The sequence below is a fragment of the Ambystoma mexicanum genome, chromosome 2q (assembly GCF_040938575.1).
Source record: "Ambystoma mexicanum isolate Mex_15411 chromosome 2q, UKY_AmexF1_1, whole genome shotgun sequence".
NCBI lineage: Eukaryota > Metazoa > Chordata > Amphibia > Caudata > Ambystomatidae > Ambystoma > Ambystoma mexicanum.
This window is the reverse complement of record NC_090924.1, coordinates 1,220,514,595-1,220,531,941: the sequence shown is the minus strand read 5'-3', so window position 1 is coordinate 1,220,531,941 and position 17,347 is coordinate 1,220,514,595.

The window sequence follows — 17,347 nt, the reverse complement described above, 5'->3', positions numbered from 1 at the left end:
GCTCAATCGCGTGTAAAACTTTCCGCGTACCCCCGAAATACATGTACCCCGCGCAATCATGTGTGAAACTTCCCGCGCACCCCCGAAATACACGTACCCCACTCAATCACGTGTAAAACTTCCTGCGCACCCCCGAAATACACGTACCATGCTCAATCGCGTGTGAAACTTCCCGCGCACCCCCGAAATACACGTACCCCACTTAATCGTGTGTAAAACTTCCCGTGCACCCCCAAAATACACGTACCCCACTCAATCGCATGTGAAACTTCCCGCGCACCCCCGAAATACACGTACCCCGCTCAATCGAGTGTAAAACTTCCCGCGCACCCCCAAAATACACGTACCCCGCTCAATCGCGTGTGAAACTTCCTGCGCACCCCCGAAATACACGTACCCCGCTCAATCGCGTGTAATACTTCCCGCGCACCCCCGAAATACACGTACCCTGCTCAATCGCGTGTGAAGCTTCCCGCGCACCCCCGAAATACACATACCCCGCTCAATCGCGTGTAAAACTTCCCGCGCACCCCCGAAATACACATACCCCACTCCATCACGTGTGAAACTTACAGCGCACCCCCGAACTACACGTACCCGGCTCAATCGCATGTAAAACTTCCCGCGCACCCCCGAAATACACGTACCCCGCTCAATCGCGTGTGAAACTTCCCGTGCACCCCCGAAATACACGTACCCCGCTCAATCATGTGTAAAACGTCCCGCGCACCCCCGAAATAAACATACCCCGCTCAATCGCGTGTGTAACATCCCGCGCACCACTGAAATACACATACCCCGCTCAATCGCGTGTGAAACTTCCTGTGCACCCCCAAATACACGTGCCCCGCTCGCACAGGCCCAATCGCAGTATGGGACATTCATCATTGCTGTATATTGCCACTTTTGTAATGCGCAGGGACGCTACCGCCTGCCTTCGTGTGGCGGACGTGTTTCGGCTTGTGCGTGTCTTTGGCTGTGCGCGGCTTTGCCCTATTCGATTCCATGAATACGTGTGGTTCGAGTGCGTGTGGGCGTTCCGTCTGCTTCCCTGCAGTACATCCCCAGTTACGCCCTTATTTTCGCGCGTTGTTCCCCATTCCGCGCGTTACGCCCTGTGTTCCGCCCACTTTCTGGTGTATGCGCCGAGGTTCTGCGCTTTCACTGTGCATGTCGCGCACGCCGTTCGGGATGTTGCAGTGACGTGTGCGCCATGCACGGGTTTGTCGCACATCCCGAGGAAAACACGTGCAGGGACTTCCATGAATCGCACGCGTGTGCCTGTTTTTTCGAGGGTTGCGCCTGCTTGCGCCAAGATTTTCGGCACACGTTTGTTCCATGAATCGGCCCCTCAACCAAGTCCCGGCCATAAGCCCCCATCTTTATTACAATTTATTGGGAGGTCACTCTCAGCTCAGGGAGTTGCTTTTTATCCAAAGCAAGGTGCGTGCACCAAAGCGCTTATAAAGATTCAAATATAATGAGGCCTCAAACCTATCTAGCACCATCCAACCAATACCCTCTTTACCCCTAATGAGCCAGGAACCAGGCCGGTTATAGTAAGAATATATATTTATTTAAGGTTTGACAAAGAATAATAGAACTGTCACACAAATGTCAGCCACCAACACTGTGGCCCTACACACTATCACGATTTCAAATTACTTGCACCAATTGGCTGACCTATATTTCTAATGGGCTTTCAGTCACTACAACGAACACAGGTTGAATTTAAAGACTTTCCATCAAAAGAACAGAGGATTTCTTGCACATTAACAATTAGGAAATTTGAAACAACTCCCAGTGATTGCTCAGGTTATCACAATTCTCTTCTCTCCCAGCAACACACAGCCCCAGGCATCAGTTATATAGGGCCCTCAATTTGAAGGCGAGGTACATGGAGTGGGAATACAGTAGCAACATCGTTTTGGCTTTTTGTTAAGATGGAGGGTTGTGGAAATAGATACTATGGAAAAAAATGTTTTGGACTTTTTATTTGAAAGACCAAGTTAGGAAGGGGACTCAAAGGGAAAATAATTTTGGCCTTTGTATTTGAAAGGCAAAGTTTAAAAAAGGAACTCAATGGCAAAATCGTTTTGGGCTTTTTGTTTGAAAGGCAAACTTTAGAATATGAACTCAATAGGAAAATCATTTTTGGGCTTTCTATTTGCATAAAATGCAGGGCCTTTGGGCTCTGATTTGGGATGCATGTAAATCAATGGGAAATTTCGTTTTGCACACTCTACATTCACTTGAACAGCAGAGTTTTAGAGTACATATATTAGGATTATAGATATCTCCTTCTGTACAGAAGTCAGGGGTTTCAGTAAAATAGTCACCCAAGTACTTATTGTCAATACCGGCTCTAACACGCTGGGCATGAACTTTGTTAGATTTGAATTCTAACAACATTTATCCTGTGATTTTCTATATGGGAATTCATTGATTTAACTTTGATTCAATGTGCTAAGGAGCTAATTTGTGTCAACCCTCCCTTCCGCCCCCACAATTTAATGGAAAGGATTAAGGCAGGCCAGTTTCCAACACAATTCAATTTAAATGGATAGTTTGATTTTCTTTGGTGGAATTCATTTGAGTTAGATTTGATAAAATGTGCCTGGGGTCCACCCAGTTGTACACCCCTACCCGCTCTGCGAGATGGAGATTAAGACTGGCAGATCCTCCCCCACACTTTTCTTGTATTTGGATTAATCTACTTACATGGAAGGCCTTGGTTATGGGGCATCCAGGGAAACAGCAGGGCTCCTCTGATGACAGCACAGATGTGGTCAAAGGCTTTGGTCAAGGGTATACCCCAGCACCCAGAATTCCTCTAGCTCCTCAAATGGCAGGCCCAGCTAGCTTCTACATTTCCCAGCCTCTGTCTCCAATGCAATGTTTAAGGTCTTGATAGCTCTCCTTGTCTCTCTGCTGTTGTTCCTTGCAGGAGACCAGAAGTAGAAAACCTCCAGCAATAGAGTGGAAAAGTCAAAAGTCCAAAGAAAGTCAAAAAGTCAAAAAGCCAAAACATATTCCTTGAAAACTGATCTCTTTTAGGGCTGTTGACACTCCATTATTATCATAATTCCCACGCTACAGATTGCCCATCTCTCTCCCTCCCCATTCCCCAAAACACCTACTGCCTGCTGATAGGACTAGGAGTTGGGAGGTGTGGATAATGGAGGCTAAGAGAGGAGAAAGATTCATCATCCCAAAATGACATGTGAGTTTACCTTCTTCAGTGTCCTTAAAAACTCACAAAATTGCAGCTACCTTACCTTTTCAGATAACTGCAGGCACATATATATATATATATTAGAGTTCTATATTTTATAGCGAGTCGGAAAACACTGATCTTATCTCGGCACGCCCTTCCTGGGAGGAGCTACAGTTTTTAACAATTTGCTCCTGGGACAAAATATTCACAAATCTGACCCCTTAAGATTCAACCCTTACTTCCATAACCTATCACAACACCACTTTTCCCTTTATTCTGAATTATGAGAAGGTGGGAATCATAATTGTCTTCATAACTCAAATTGTATACATGACACACGATTCATATATACATGGTACAAACAGGCTTATTATCCCCTTTAATATGAGTCCAAGATGAGCTCACTGGGGCACACAATTGTCTTTTAATTAAAGAAAAGGTGGCCCAATGTTAAGCATACAGCAAGGCAGCACATGTGCCCTTCAGCGTCACAGTAGCCCCCACCTTTTTTAAGATACAATTCTGTTCTTGTGACCTGACACGACCATCTGCTAATCAGCAGGGTCTGTTTCTTACACAATGTTTGAAGATCCATTAGTGGTTCTGAAGCCATTTAATGAGATTGAGTCAGGCCTAAAAATATCATTTCTGTTGGCCATTAATGCACAGCTTATGGGGAGACCTGACCTTAAAGGTCCTTTCTGCTAGCCTTGTTATCTGCAACTCCCACAATGCTGATCTAATTCTCTGTTATTTCTTTGTATTTATAACTGAAACAGGTCTGTTTCATGGTGGGCCCGGCCCGCAGGTCTTGAGTTCAAAGATTCAAAAGCACAGACTTTTCAGTTCTGTGTGGAAAACAAAAGCTGCACCCATCCTTCATAAAATACAGCTTCAAATCAACAAGATGTGCTTACATATAACATTTAGCATTTTATCTGGGCACATTGTCTATGAAACAATCTTTCTTTACATACAGTTTGGACGATATACGTTCACTGTTGGTATTATTCATACATAGGTCACAGTTACATAGACATTTCTTGTTCACTTCTCCAATAAGTAAGCCTTTCCATTTAAATGTCTTTATTTTTTAAAAGTGTCTTTCTCCGAAATATGTCACTTGGCTTCACTTTTTAAATGTATGGCTCAATTCCTCCTCGGTATTTTTCACATGCCTAGCATTTCAGTGCATCTTTTCCCATTCGTACTGCTACAGTTTTGAATCTGTCAAAAAGTGGCTTTTCCCAGTTTAGACAAAGTCAGCATCTGCAGAACCACATATCTTTTCCAATTCATTGGGCATATCCAGCAGTTTTACGCTCTCAGGTAGATTCCCTTTCACTTGCATACATGTCAATTTTAGTAGAATTGAATTAGGCCCATTTCTTTTCATTTCACTGGGCCTTATTTCGGAAATCACTGTTTGTACTGGCTTTTATATTTCAATGGGACTCTACTTCAGCCAGCTTCACTCTCACAATAGGGGCCTAACATGGCCTCTCCATCTCTGTCACTCTGGGGCTGTATTGTCACCTGACACTAACATCTGATTTTGCTCACAAATTGCCTGCTGTCGCTCTATGGGAAACACCTAGATTGGTCTCCAATAGTAAAGCAACATAACAAAATGTCTACATCCAGGTCTTGTCAAATGATAAAGTTAAGATATGAAATATATGCAAGTGGTGCAGGCACATCTTATAACAATGTTTTTTTTTTATAACTCTGTTTATTGAATTTAAACAACACAACGAAAAGGCAGATGTTAGGCATAGACATAAATCAGAAAAAGAAAACAAGGCAATATCAACAGCGGCAAGGGCACTGCAGGGACTGGGGCCATGAGACGGATGCGAGACAAATAAATGTTGGGAGCATCAGTTATAGCTTACATCCACAATTCAAGGGAGGGGGTAAGAAGAGGGAGTGCAGGGGGGGAAGAAGGGGGAAGGAGAGATGGGAGGGGGTGGATTTCATTGAGCATCAAGCCATTTACCCCATATCCTTTCAAATTTACGGGGGCAACCCCGCGCGTTATACATTCGGCGTTCTGAAGCTGCGCATCTGTCCAGTTCATTGCTCCAGCAGTTCAGACACAGTGGGTCTGCAGAGCCCCAGTTAGCCGCAATAAGTCTCTTGCCCGCCCCCAGCACAACCCCAAGAACATTTACATACTTTGGCAAGTCCACTTCTCTCCAGATGCCCAAAAGTGCCATCTTGGGATCTTTAGGAATTGGTGTCGCCAGGACAGTAGAGATCGTATTAATACAGTCCCCCCAGAAGACTTGTAGCATGTGACAGTCCCAGATCATATGTTAGAAGGTGGCCGGCTCAGTTTTGCATCTAAGACATGTCCCATCCTCAGTTCCCCCGTATCTGGCCATGGCAGTGTGCGAATAATAAGAGCGATGAAGGATTCTCAGTTGTATTAGTCTGAGCTTGGTTTCTATCCCGATTTCTCTAGGGGACATTAATGCCTCTATTCAGTCTTCAGGTTCCAGCACACCAGCACACCTAAGTCTCTTTCCCACCTTTCTTTAAGCCCATCGAGTTGTGTGGCCCCGAAGGAGTTGAGGGCCTGATTGAGGGTAGAGGTGACCTTTGTGGGAAATCGCTGCGGGAGGACGTTGGTCTCAATAGGAGAGCAGAGGGGTATTTTTATTGTGTCAGGGAACTGAGCACAGATGGCGTGGGCCTGCTGCGCATGTCGAAACCGGTCCATAGGTGCTAAGCCGAATTGCTCTTACATGGTCTTGAAGTCTAGGAAGTGACCCCCCCGGATCACATGTGCTAGTGTATTTATCCCTTTTGCTCCCCAGTGTTCAAAAGAGCCCATTTTCACTATCTGCGGAAGTTGCGCATTCTGCCATATGGGTTGGGATAGTGTTGGTTTCCTTTTCCATCCAACCAGTTTGTGTGTATCCCGCCAAGCACGGCGGATATGGTGCATTATTTTTGGTAATGTCGGCAGTTGGTTGTTGGTGGCATACAGGATCTGCAGTGGGGATATTGGGGACATGGTCTCTATTTCAGTACAGATATGTGGCAGTGTGGGGTCTGTGTGTAGCCAGTCATTTACCACCCCGATCTGTGTCGCAAGGTAATACGTACGTATACAGGGTAGACCTATGTCCCCCTCCAATACCGATCTCTGGAGCGTGTTAAGGGAAATTCTGGGCTGTTTCCCTCCCCATAGTAGTGTGTAAATGTTCTTGTCGATGAACGTGAACGTTTCCCAAGGGATGGTGAGCGGGCGTTTTGGAGAACATATAGGAGTCTGGGGAGGGCCATCATTTTGAATAGTGCATCACTACCTATTAGCGATAGGGGGAGGGATTGCCAGTGGGAGACATCCCTATTAAACGGTTCTTTTACTGGCTGAAGGTTGAGTTGGAGGAACCCTTCTAGTGTCGGGTCAAGCCGTATGCCCAGATATTTAAATTCCCTGATACAGACATGGTATGGGCAGGCCTCAGGGACCGCCTTGGATCGGGAAGTAAATGGTTTTGGCCTCATTCACCTTTAGTCCTGCAAAGTTTTGATACTCCTTAAGGATAAGGGAGACAGTCGGGCATGAGGTGCACGGGTTGCTTAGATATATGAGGAGGTCATCCACGTAGAGCGAGAGTCGGTCCTCTCCTGCCCCCGGCCAGGCAAATCCGGACCAATTCTTGTTTGCTCTGAGCTCTATTGCGAGCGGTTCAATGGCGAGGAGAAAGAGGAGTGGGGACAATGGGCACCCCTGTCTAGTGCCTCGGCCCAGAGAGAATGGTTTGGAGAACCTACCGTTCACCCTCACCGTGGTGTTGCGTAGTGACAACACCGTTGACACGCATGCGCGAGCGGGACCGAGGCTCGCATATGCGCAGTTTGAATAAAGACGGTCCTTCGGCAGTTCGAGCCGGGGACCTGAGCAGAATCACACACGTCCTGCATGGTTCCTGGAGTGCGTGTGCCTGTGTGCGTGTGAGTGCCGATGGGGGCCCAGGGCAGCCCCCCCACCATCCAACATTGGTGACGAGGAGGCTCAGGAGCGCCCTGTACCTGCTCCGACGGCATCGGAGTGAGAATTGCTGCTCCGTGTCATCTCGAACTCACGCGTATGGCCGGTGGCCATTTTGTGTCATCAAGGATCGCAGCGGTTGTGGCCCTGGAGGGTGCTCGTGCGCCGGCTGCGATCCCCAGTGCTTCAAGTACAATTTCTGGACCCTCCCACAGCCCTAGCTCACTGCAGGGCTGTGGACTCGAAAAAAAAGAGCAAAAGAAAGGAGAATGTTTCCCCTTGCAGGGGATTGGAAGCTGTTACAAGGGTGCAACGACTTTACAGGCTGGGCATCTGCAGGCCTTCCAGAAACATTCACTGGTGTTTGCAGCACCATCATCCCCTCTGGTGCCGGGATCACACCTTCACCATGAAGTGCCATCGTGAGTACTCTGCCTGATCGCCAGCATGGGGGAGGAAGGAGAGGCTGAGGGTGCCCTTGCACCCATTCCACGCAGGATGCACAGCACACTAGCCCCCATGCCCGAATTTGACACCACGGGCCTACCTTCTAAGCTGGGGCTGAAATGGCTCCTGTGTGTCAAGAAACTGGAAATGTTTTTCAGGGCCTCTGGGGAAGAGGAAGACGATGCCAAAATTGCCATCATGGTGTATTCTGCAGGCACGGAGGTGCACAGATTTTATGACTCTCTCAATATCCCAGTGGTCACGTATGACGCGGTGAAGCAAGCCCTACGAGATCATTTTCTGCCCATGGCCAATGTGGACTTTGACAGATTTGTCATGAATGCGAAAAAGGCAGAATGAAAAGGAATCGCTGGACCAGTTCTGTGCGCGGCTGAGACACCTGGCAACCTCCTGAAGGTGGGTGAATGAGGAGGAGATAGTCCGTAACCATCTGTTGCAAGGGTGCAGTTCTGGGAAGCTAAGAAGGCAAGTACTGAGAGAGCATGGTCTGACCCTGCAGCAAATCCTGGACACGGGGAGAGTTTACAAGCTGGCGGAGGCCAGGGGGGTGAAGACGAACGCAGCCACACACTCTGGCAAGGACGAAGAGGCGTTTGCCATTAGACGCTCTGCCCCAGGGAGGGCGAGATGGACACCAAAGAGGGGAGATGGCCCTCCAGTGCCTGGGGCTGCTCAGTCGTACCCCTACTGCGGATATGACCTAGCACACGTGCGGGAGTGCCCGGCAAAGTCGAGGGTCTGCGGCCGGTGTGACACACCAGGACATTATGCGAGGGTGTGCAGGGCTACCGTGCCAATAGCAGCCTTGAGAGGACCAGTGAGAGTTGGTGGGAGCAAGACTCAGAGGGTGAGGGGCGTGTCAGCTGTTGAGCAAGGCATGCAGGACCTGAACATTGCAGAGGAGGAGGAGGAATAAAACTTCTTTATCTCAAGCATTGCCAAGGGCCCCGGAGGAAGCCGGCAACCGACATGTACGGTAAACATCGGGGAAGTCCCCACCCCAGTCCTCATAGACACGGGGCGTCGGTCTGTGTGTTAGCAACTGACCATTATGAAGCACTCCCTGGCCTGCCTGAGTTGGCATAATCCACAGCGCGGATATATGCATTCGGAGGTGACTCGCCACTCCCCATTCAGGGGGTGTTTGTGGCGCCGGTGTCCCACAGGCAGAGCAAGATAAAAGCGAGGTTCTTCATCACCAGCGTGAGCCCACACTCCCTCTTAAATTGCGCTGCCTCGGAGGCGATGAACTTGGTGCACTTCACGTTTGCCGTATATCATACTGACCTGGTACGCCCGCTGCAGCATTTTGACATGATCTTCCAAGGCATTGGGAAGCTAAAGGCTGACCCCATACAGCTTCATATCGACGGGTCGGTGAGGCCAACAGCGCTCAAGCATCGCTGCATCCCGTTCCACTTGAGGGCGCAGGTGGAGAAGGAGCTACAGATGAGGGTCGACTTAGACATCATCGAGAGAGTGGAAGGACGCACCCTTGGGTCTCGCCAATAGTGGTGGCCCCAAAGCCGAAACAGCCTGGGCAGTCCGCATCTGCGTGGACATGAGGCTGCCCAACCTGGCGATCAAAAGGGAACGTCACCTCACGCCCACCCTGGATGACATTGTCGGCGAGCTGCAGGGGGCGAGAGTGTTCTCTAAACTGGACTTGAGGTCTGGCTACCACCAGATGGAGCTCCACCCCGAGTCAAGATACATTACCACCTTTACGACTCACGAGGGGCTGTATCAGTTTAAGAGGCTCAGCTTCGGGGTCTCGTCATTAGCGGAAGTCTTCCAAAATGCTATCTGGGGGGCCCTGTCGGACTTAAAGGAGTGATCAACATGTCGGACGACATCCTGGTGTTCGCGAGGTTAGAGGCGGAACACCTGAAGCACCTGGAAAACACCCTGGAAAGGCTCTGCGGCCTTGGGCTGACTCTCCACAAACAAAAATGTGAGTTTTTTGAAAGACCGGCTGGAATTCTTCGGCTTTGTGTTCCATGCCGGGGGCAACTCCCCGGATACAGAGAAGGTGAAGGACATCCAGGAGGCCACCCCGCAGGGGTCACCCGCGGAAGTCAGGAGTTTCCTGGGGATAGTCAATTACTGTGGATGATTTATTCGCGATTTGGCCTCCCTGCCGGAACCCTTGCGGGCACTGACCAGAAATGATGTGGCCTGGAACTGCACCGCGAAGGAACATAGGGTGTTCGCCGCCATCAAGAACGCCCTGTCGGGGCAGGAGACGATGGCCTACTTCAATCCGGACCGGGAGTCAGAGATCGTGGTGGACGCCAGCCCGGTAGGACTGGGGGCGGTCCTCATGCAGGCGGATCCCCAAGGGACAATGCGGCCCATCGCATATGCCAGCAAGGCTCTCACCGAGACCGAGAGGTGCTATTCACAGATCAAGCGCGAAGCCTTGGCTATCTTATGGGGCTGCAAACTCTTTCGTATTTACATTCTGGGGAAGCCCGTAGTGGTCGTGACGGATCATAAGACCCTGATTCCGATCATGTCCGGGGCATCGTCCAAACCACCACTGCGCATCGAGAGATGGATGCTCTCGCTGATGGAGTACGGGGTCAAGCTGATGTATCGTCCTGGCACGCACAATCCGGCGGATTATTTGTCCCGACACCCGGGCGCTGGGCGGCCCAGAGACTCAGCGGAGGTGGCGGACTGTGTTGAGGTGGTGCACCTGGTGGTCGAGGCGGCGCTGCCCATCACCCTAGAGCGCCAGGAGATTGCAGATGAATCGAACGCAGACAATGTGTTCTTGAGGATCAAGGAGGCCGTGTCAAGAGGGGAATGGCGCGAAGTGTTGATGAACAATGCCAGAAGGGGCGATGATGCACAAAATGACTTGAGGGCGCTCTGGAAGGCACGCCATGAGCTGTCGGTGGCCGAGAACGGTCTACTGCTGAGGGGGCACCAGATAGTCAACCCACACGCTCTTGTGGGCAAAGTGCTGCTGTTGGCCCACAAGGGACACCAGGGGACGGCAAAGATGAAGGCACGTCTCCCTTTGAAAGTGTGGTTCTCGGATCTAGAGAGCAGGGTGGACGAATTTGTGGGGGCTTGCATTCCATGCCAAGCGGCGAGTCCGGTGGAGAGAGGGCCGCCCATTCAAGCCATGGAGAGAAGTGAACGCCCGTGGGGGACTGTGCATGCAGACTTTGGGTCCACGGGCCGAGGAATGTACTTTCTGGCGGTGATGGACCAGTGGTACCGCTATCTCGAGGTGGAGCTGGTTGAGTCCACGGCGAGTGACCACACCATCCTGGCCATGGAGAAATTTTCACCACCCATGGTTTCCCCCTGGAGATCTGTTCGGATATTGGGTCGCCGTTCCAAGGGCAGCAGTTTGCTCGCTACTATGAGGAAAGGGGGATAAAGCACCGGAAAGTCACCCCACTCTGGCCCAGGGCCAATGGGGAGGTGGAACGCTTCATGCGGACGCTTAGCAAAATCTTCTGCATATCGCTGAATGGAGGGGAAGACCTACGGCGCAACCTGTTTTACTTTCTGCGTGAGTATCGCACAACCCCACATCAATCTACTGGGGTCGCGCCGGCGGAGGCCCTCTTTAAACGGGTACCCTGAGGACTGTTGCCCGAAGTGGAAGGTCGGTGTCCCGGGGAGATCGACAACAATCGGGTGCGAGCAGAAAGGGCTGCCCGGAACGAGAGTGAGACTGCTCGTCAAAGACTACCAGAGAAGGCGATTGCAGTGGGGGACACTGTGCTGGTGCGAAACAGGAGGCCGGAAGGAAAACTGTCGTTGCCCTATGAGGCGCAGCCGCTGGGGGTGACCCACGTCAAAGGGTCTATGATCACTGCGGCCAATGCACAGGGAACTGTCACAATGAATGCTTTGTTCTTCAAGCGCATAGAGGCGGCGCCAGACCCGCAAGAGAGCTTCATGCAGGAGCCCGAACAGCACGCAGGATCGTCACCTGGGTGGCCCGAGAGTCCAGGGACACCTGAGGTGCCCACAGCTGAGGCACGCAGGTACCCGAGCCGGGCGGGTCGCAAGCCGCCACAGTGGTTCCAAGACTTTATTATGGACTCTGCCTTGTAACCGGTGAAAGACTGTTAGTTAAAGTTTGAATTACCGTTGTTGATTGCATAGGTTGTCATGGTTTCTTGTTTGGGGAAAAAGGAGGGATGTTGCGTAGTGACTACGCCGTTGACACGCATGCGCGAGCGGGACCGAGGCTCGTGCATGCGCAGTTTGAATAAAGACGGTCCTCCGGCAGTTCGAGCCGGGGACCTGAGCAGAACACACACGTCCTGCGTGGTTCCTGGTGTGCGTGTGCCTATGTGCGTGTGAGTGCCGGTGGGGGCCCTGGGCAGCCCCCCACCATCTAACACGTGGCCTCTGGGGATGCGTAGAGGAGTTTGACCCAAGATATGAATGTTTGTCCGAGGTTCATTCTAGCCATGATTGCCCACAGAGCATCCCACCCCACGGAATCAAATGCCTTCTCAAAATCCAATGCCAGCAGAGCCAGCGGGGCCGGTATTTCTTTGGCTCTACTCAGCGCAAGTTGAATTCTGTGTAGGTTCATGCAGGTGGATTTGTTGGGCATGAACCCACACTGATCCGGGTGGACGAGAGTCTCAATCACCTTCAATAGTCTATTAGCGAGTGTTCTGGCAAGGACCTTGGCTTCACCGCTGATCAGTGAGATAGGGCGGTAGGAGGCACACTCCTCTGGGGGTTTTCCGGGTTTGTGTATGACCACTATGCACGCCTTCCTGAGGTCCGGGGGGAGTGCCCCTTGTTCTTTACTACGTAGGAACATACGGTGCATATGAGTCGATAATGTGCCACCAAGGCATTTCCAGGTCTCTGTGGGGAAGCCGTTGGGGCCTGGGGTTTTCCTGGGTTAGAGCTGTGCGAGCGCCTCTTGTATTTCCAGCTCCGTGATTTCACCGTTCAGGAGGTCTGATTGGTGTTGTGGGAGTTTTGGCAAGACAGCAAGAGGGCTCGATCGCAGCGCTTCCGGTGGGTGGGGTGTAGAGTTTCTTGTAGTAGGCAGCAAATGCTTCCACGATGTCAGAGTCCTCCGTCAGCAATGCTCCCTCCAAAGATCTGATAGCACGCACCTGTCCTCTGCTTTGCTCACGTTTCTCCAACCAGGCCAGGGTTTTATTTGCTTTATCGCCTTGTACATAAATTTGGCAGCTGATGGGCTGTTTGTGCGTTGTCCAGGGCTAGGTTGCTGAGGACCTCTTGTGCCGTGATTAAGGCCTCCTTTGTTGCCGGGGTGTTGTGTTCTAGGATTTGCCGTTCGCACTCCAGGACTTGTGTTTCTGCTTCCCTGATCTTCTGGGTGTGTCGTTTCCGGTGGGCAGAAACCGCCGAGATAGCTTCACCTCGGAGGACTGTCTTATATGCCTCCCAGATCAGGCATTCCACTGAGCCTTCATTTATTTCGAAGTATTCTGCCGTCTTTTTTTCAAGCTCTTCTGCTATTTCAGGGAGCCGCAAGTGGTATGTGTTCAAGCGCCAGTTGCGGTCCAGGCAATGGCAGGCATTATTCATGATTAGAAGGAGCAGAGAGTGCTCCGAAATTCCCCTTGCGAGGAATTCAGGAGATAGAAGCCTGTGGTTGGTGTTACGGGGGATGAAGGCATAATCGATCCGTGAGAGTGACTTATGCACGCCAGAGAAAAAGGAGAAGCCAGCCTCATCACTATGGAGTTAACGTCATGTGTCGGTTAGCCCCTGTGCGTCGGCAAACGTAGCAAGCGATGTCGGGGCAGGGCGGGTCCCAGGTCTCCTGTATGATCTATCGACTGTGACGTCCATCACTTCATTGAAATCTCCCCCTATCACCCACAGGTCAGTCTCCTCTTCTAGGAGCAGGGTCCGTAATTCAGTCAACAGTTCCTTCGTGAGCGTAGATTGCTACGAGGCCCCATTTCTCACCCCAAATGTCAGCAAGCAGCATCATATAGCGGCCCGAGGGTCGGTTCTGACTTTCCTGACCTGTAGGGGACTCGTTTATGGACAAGTATCATCGTACCCCTGGCGCCTCTTGTGAATCCGGCGTGGTAGGTATGCGAGTAATTGGATCTTTTGAAAAAGTTGGTGTTCGTGCCAATCAGATGTGTTTCATTTAGGAGGACTATGTCGGGTGAATACCGGTTGAGATACTGGAGCACCAATCTTCGTTTTACGCTGGATCCAAGGCCGTTAACATTCCAGGAAAGTAAGGATAGCGTGTTGGTGTTTGCTTTAACTGCGTGGGTCTCTTGACGGGGCATCTGGAAGGATTAATGGCGGTCCCATGTGTTTCCGAGGTGTGGAGAGGTATACACCAGAGGGAGACGTCCGGGGGTTGCCCTGTGGTGGTGTGGCTGATGGCTGGGTAGCTCGGGTATCCTTGGCCTCGCCCGCAGACAGTGCTTGATTCTCTTGCCAGCATGCGTCAATGTCATGCCCTCTCATTCTGTGAATCTGATTACTTACACCCCTAAAACTCCCCCCACCCTGTACTTCCCCCCAACTGGGAGCACCTGTCGCCCAAACATTAAACTTATAACTTCCTCGGATGACCCGGCTGGGGTAGCGCCTGCACCGCATGAGGCGTGGCAGCCCCTAGGTGAACGTTCCCGTGTTGCTGTACTGAAGGTTAAACACCATATTGCAGAGGCCTTATCCCTTATCCGTGGGGCTCACCGCCGAGTCCTATGTATTGTCACCCTCTGCATTGGACGGAGATCGAGGGGGCGAGGGCCGCCCAGTCCAAGGCTTCTGCATAGGCGGGCCGGGCAGTGTGCGCCGTGCTCTGGAGTCAGTGAGGACTCGTGCTTCGAGCCAGTCCCATGCATCTTTGGGGTTGTAGAATAGATGAGTGGTGCCCTCGTAGTGGACTTTGAGCAGTGCCGGGAAGAACAGGGCATATTTGACTGATAGCGACTGACGCTTCTTCTTGACTGAGTCGAACGACTGGCGGGCCTTTTGACCTTAGTGTAGTCAGCGTAGAACCCGACCCTGTAGCCGTTGTATGTGATCGGGCCATTTGTAGGATTGCATCGCAGTCGCGATAATTCAATAGACATGCAATTATTGTTCTAGTCGGGGCACCTGGGGTAGGTTGGCCGGTGGGCACCCTGTGTGCCCTTTCTATGGAGAAGAATTTAGATTTTTTGGGGGCGAAGACATGAGCAAGCCAATCCTCCAGGAAAAGTTCCGCGCTGGGGCCTTCCTCCTTCTCCGGTATCCCAAGGATCCTAAGATTATTACGTCGCACCCTCCCCTCGCTGTCCTCAGCGCGATATTCCAGCTGGGTGACTTTTTGGGTGATTGCAGTGAGTTGTTGTTCCAGTCGGTGGTCCGTGTCTTCTGTGGCAGACACCCTCTGCTCTGCCTCACCTACCCTAGCCGACAGGTTGCAGAGATCCTGGCGTATGAGGGACACCCGGTGGATAGGCCTCCTATTTTGAGTTCCAATGACGTTCTCGAGTCCCCAATCGCTTTCATGAGGTCTGTCAGGGAGATAGGGGGTCATGGGGTTCTTCGCTGGCGCCTTCTTCTTCAGGAGACTGAGTCCCTCGGCAGGAAGGAACCCCCATCGTGTAGAGGGCCATCTTACTTTGAAGAGTCTGCCTTTTGGACTTTTCCTTTCCCATGTCATGGTTGATCCACCAGGTATGGCGGCAGGTCCGGGTATTTCACTTTGTGGAGTTGGGAGGGACCTTGGGTGGGCCCGATGGCTGTGTAGAGGTAGCACAAGTTGCCTGCCGTGTGTCCGTGCGCGGGCCGGCCCGAAAATGGCAAAGCGTAGTCTTGATGAGTATGGACCTCTCCTCCAGGGCTGCCTGGCGTATGGGGAAGGTGCAGCGTGAGCGGGGGAGGTCTCGCCTCTGTGGTAGTGGTACCCTGTGGGGGTCGTTCTGTTGTGTGTCCCCTCGAGTTGTGGTCTCTGCACAGCAGGGGCCAGGGAAAAGAGCGTCTGGGGGACGGGGGTGGCTCAGTTGGTCATAAGAAGAAGTGCTTCCCGCCACCACACTCCCAGTTCAGCCCGACCGCGCTCAAGCCTTGTGGGGGGGGGGGCGTGTAATGAATAGAGGAGGCAGTAATTATCAGTTAAAGTATGCGCCTCTATTTCGTGCACCGATTAATCAGTGCAGTCCTTGTCTCATGCAGAAGCCTTTGTGGGCTCCGTGGGCTTTGCTGTTGATCTGGTCGTATAGGGAGCCGTGGGGGAGGAGATAGGCGAGTTCCCAAACCCACACACACGTGTACCTTGTTGTTGTGGGGTCCGCTTGCTGCGTATCATCCACCAGCAGGGGAGCGCAGCACACAGCTCTCTTTATCGTGCTGCAGCTCGACCCCAGTCTTTGCAGTCTCACTGATGGGAGGGGGAGGGAGGTTTCCAGGGGGAGAGCAGGCAATGTGGGCCCGTATGCAGATTGGTGTCTTCGTGCCGGGGGGGTATGGCGGAGTGTTTCACTCGGCACCATCCATCGTGTCAGGGCACCGCTGCTCTGCTGCGTTGTCAGGGCCAGGAGGGGTGCCGTTATGAATGGCACTGGTTGCAGCTGCTTCTAGCCTCGTCTCCTGCAGGCGAAGGGGACCATAGCCAGGTGTCCGTTGATGTCGGCGGGGCACCTCCGGGTCCTGTAGGCAGCCGGCAGTGAGCTTCAGCATGGCTTCTCGCGCTGGATCCCTTGTGTTCACTGCGCCACAGAGGGGGAGGGGTGGGCAGCCGCACCGCCCGTGCCACTATGGCCGCGGTTCGCCCGCCTGCAGGATTCAGGTGGATTCCAGTGTCCCCCCTATCCGATTTCCTTATAACAATGTTGAATAAAAATAACTCCACCCCTCTCTCATTATTACAGCTCTTGTGTTAGCATGGTTAGTGTTTTACCTGTAACCATAATGTCCCTGTAACAACGTTTTCCCATAGAATTTCATAGGTTTGTGCTAGTGCAACCTAACCATAATGTCCCTTTAACATATATATATGTACATATATTATAGGGCAGCGATAGCCGCCTTATTGTTAAGATGAGTCCGACTTCTGTAGGAACCTCTCAAAATTGTACTGTTAATAACTTTTGATTCGAGTAATGGTTTTGGCTGGAATTTCAAAAGTGATTCAACTCTCCTCCCCCAGACAAATGTTATGAGGCACAAAAAAAAAGAATTTCTCCAAAAGTGACGCCTACTTACCATTAATTTTCCCTTACACAAAACAAGGTCAATTTTTGGTCAAGCGCACAGCCCAAACCGCTGGACAGATTTTGACCAGGTCTGAAATAACTTGTTGACTCGCAATCCATGTGTGGTTCGGGGATATTCCCTGCAGTAGTTATTTAAATATTTTACAGAGAACAGTGTGCCCCCTTCTCAAAAATAGAGATATCTCTGGGATCTAGCCAAAACACTGGTGTTTTAAGAAATGACATTTCCACCATTTTATTTTTCTTTCGATACAATAGATATCTGCGGCTATAGACCAGGATAAGGGCAAATGAAACGCAGGAAAAAATCTATTTGCAAGTCAAAAAACATGCAAATGCCATCAGGCTAGAGGTGGGGATGTTGGTTGAGTAGAGCAAGTGACATTCCAAAGTTATATGAGGTCCAGGGATGGAAGGGCATTTGAAGGTTCCAGTAATTACCCTGGACAATTG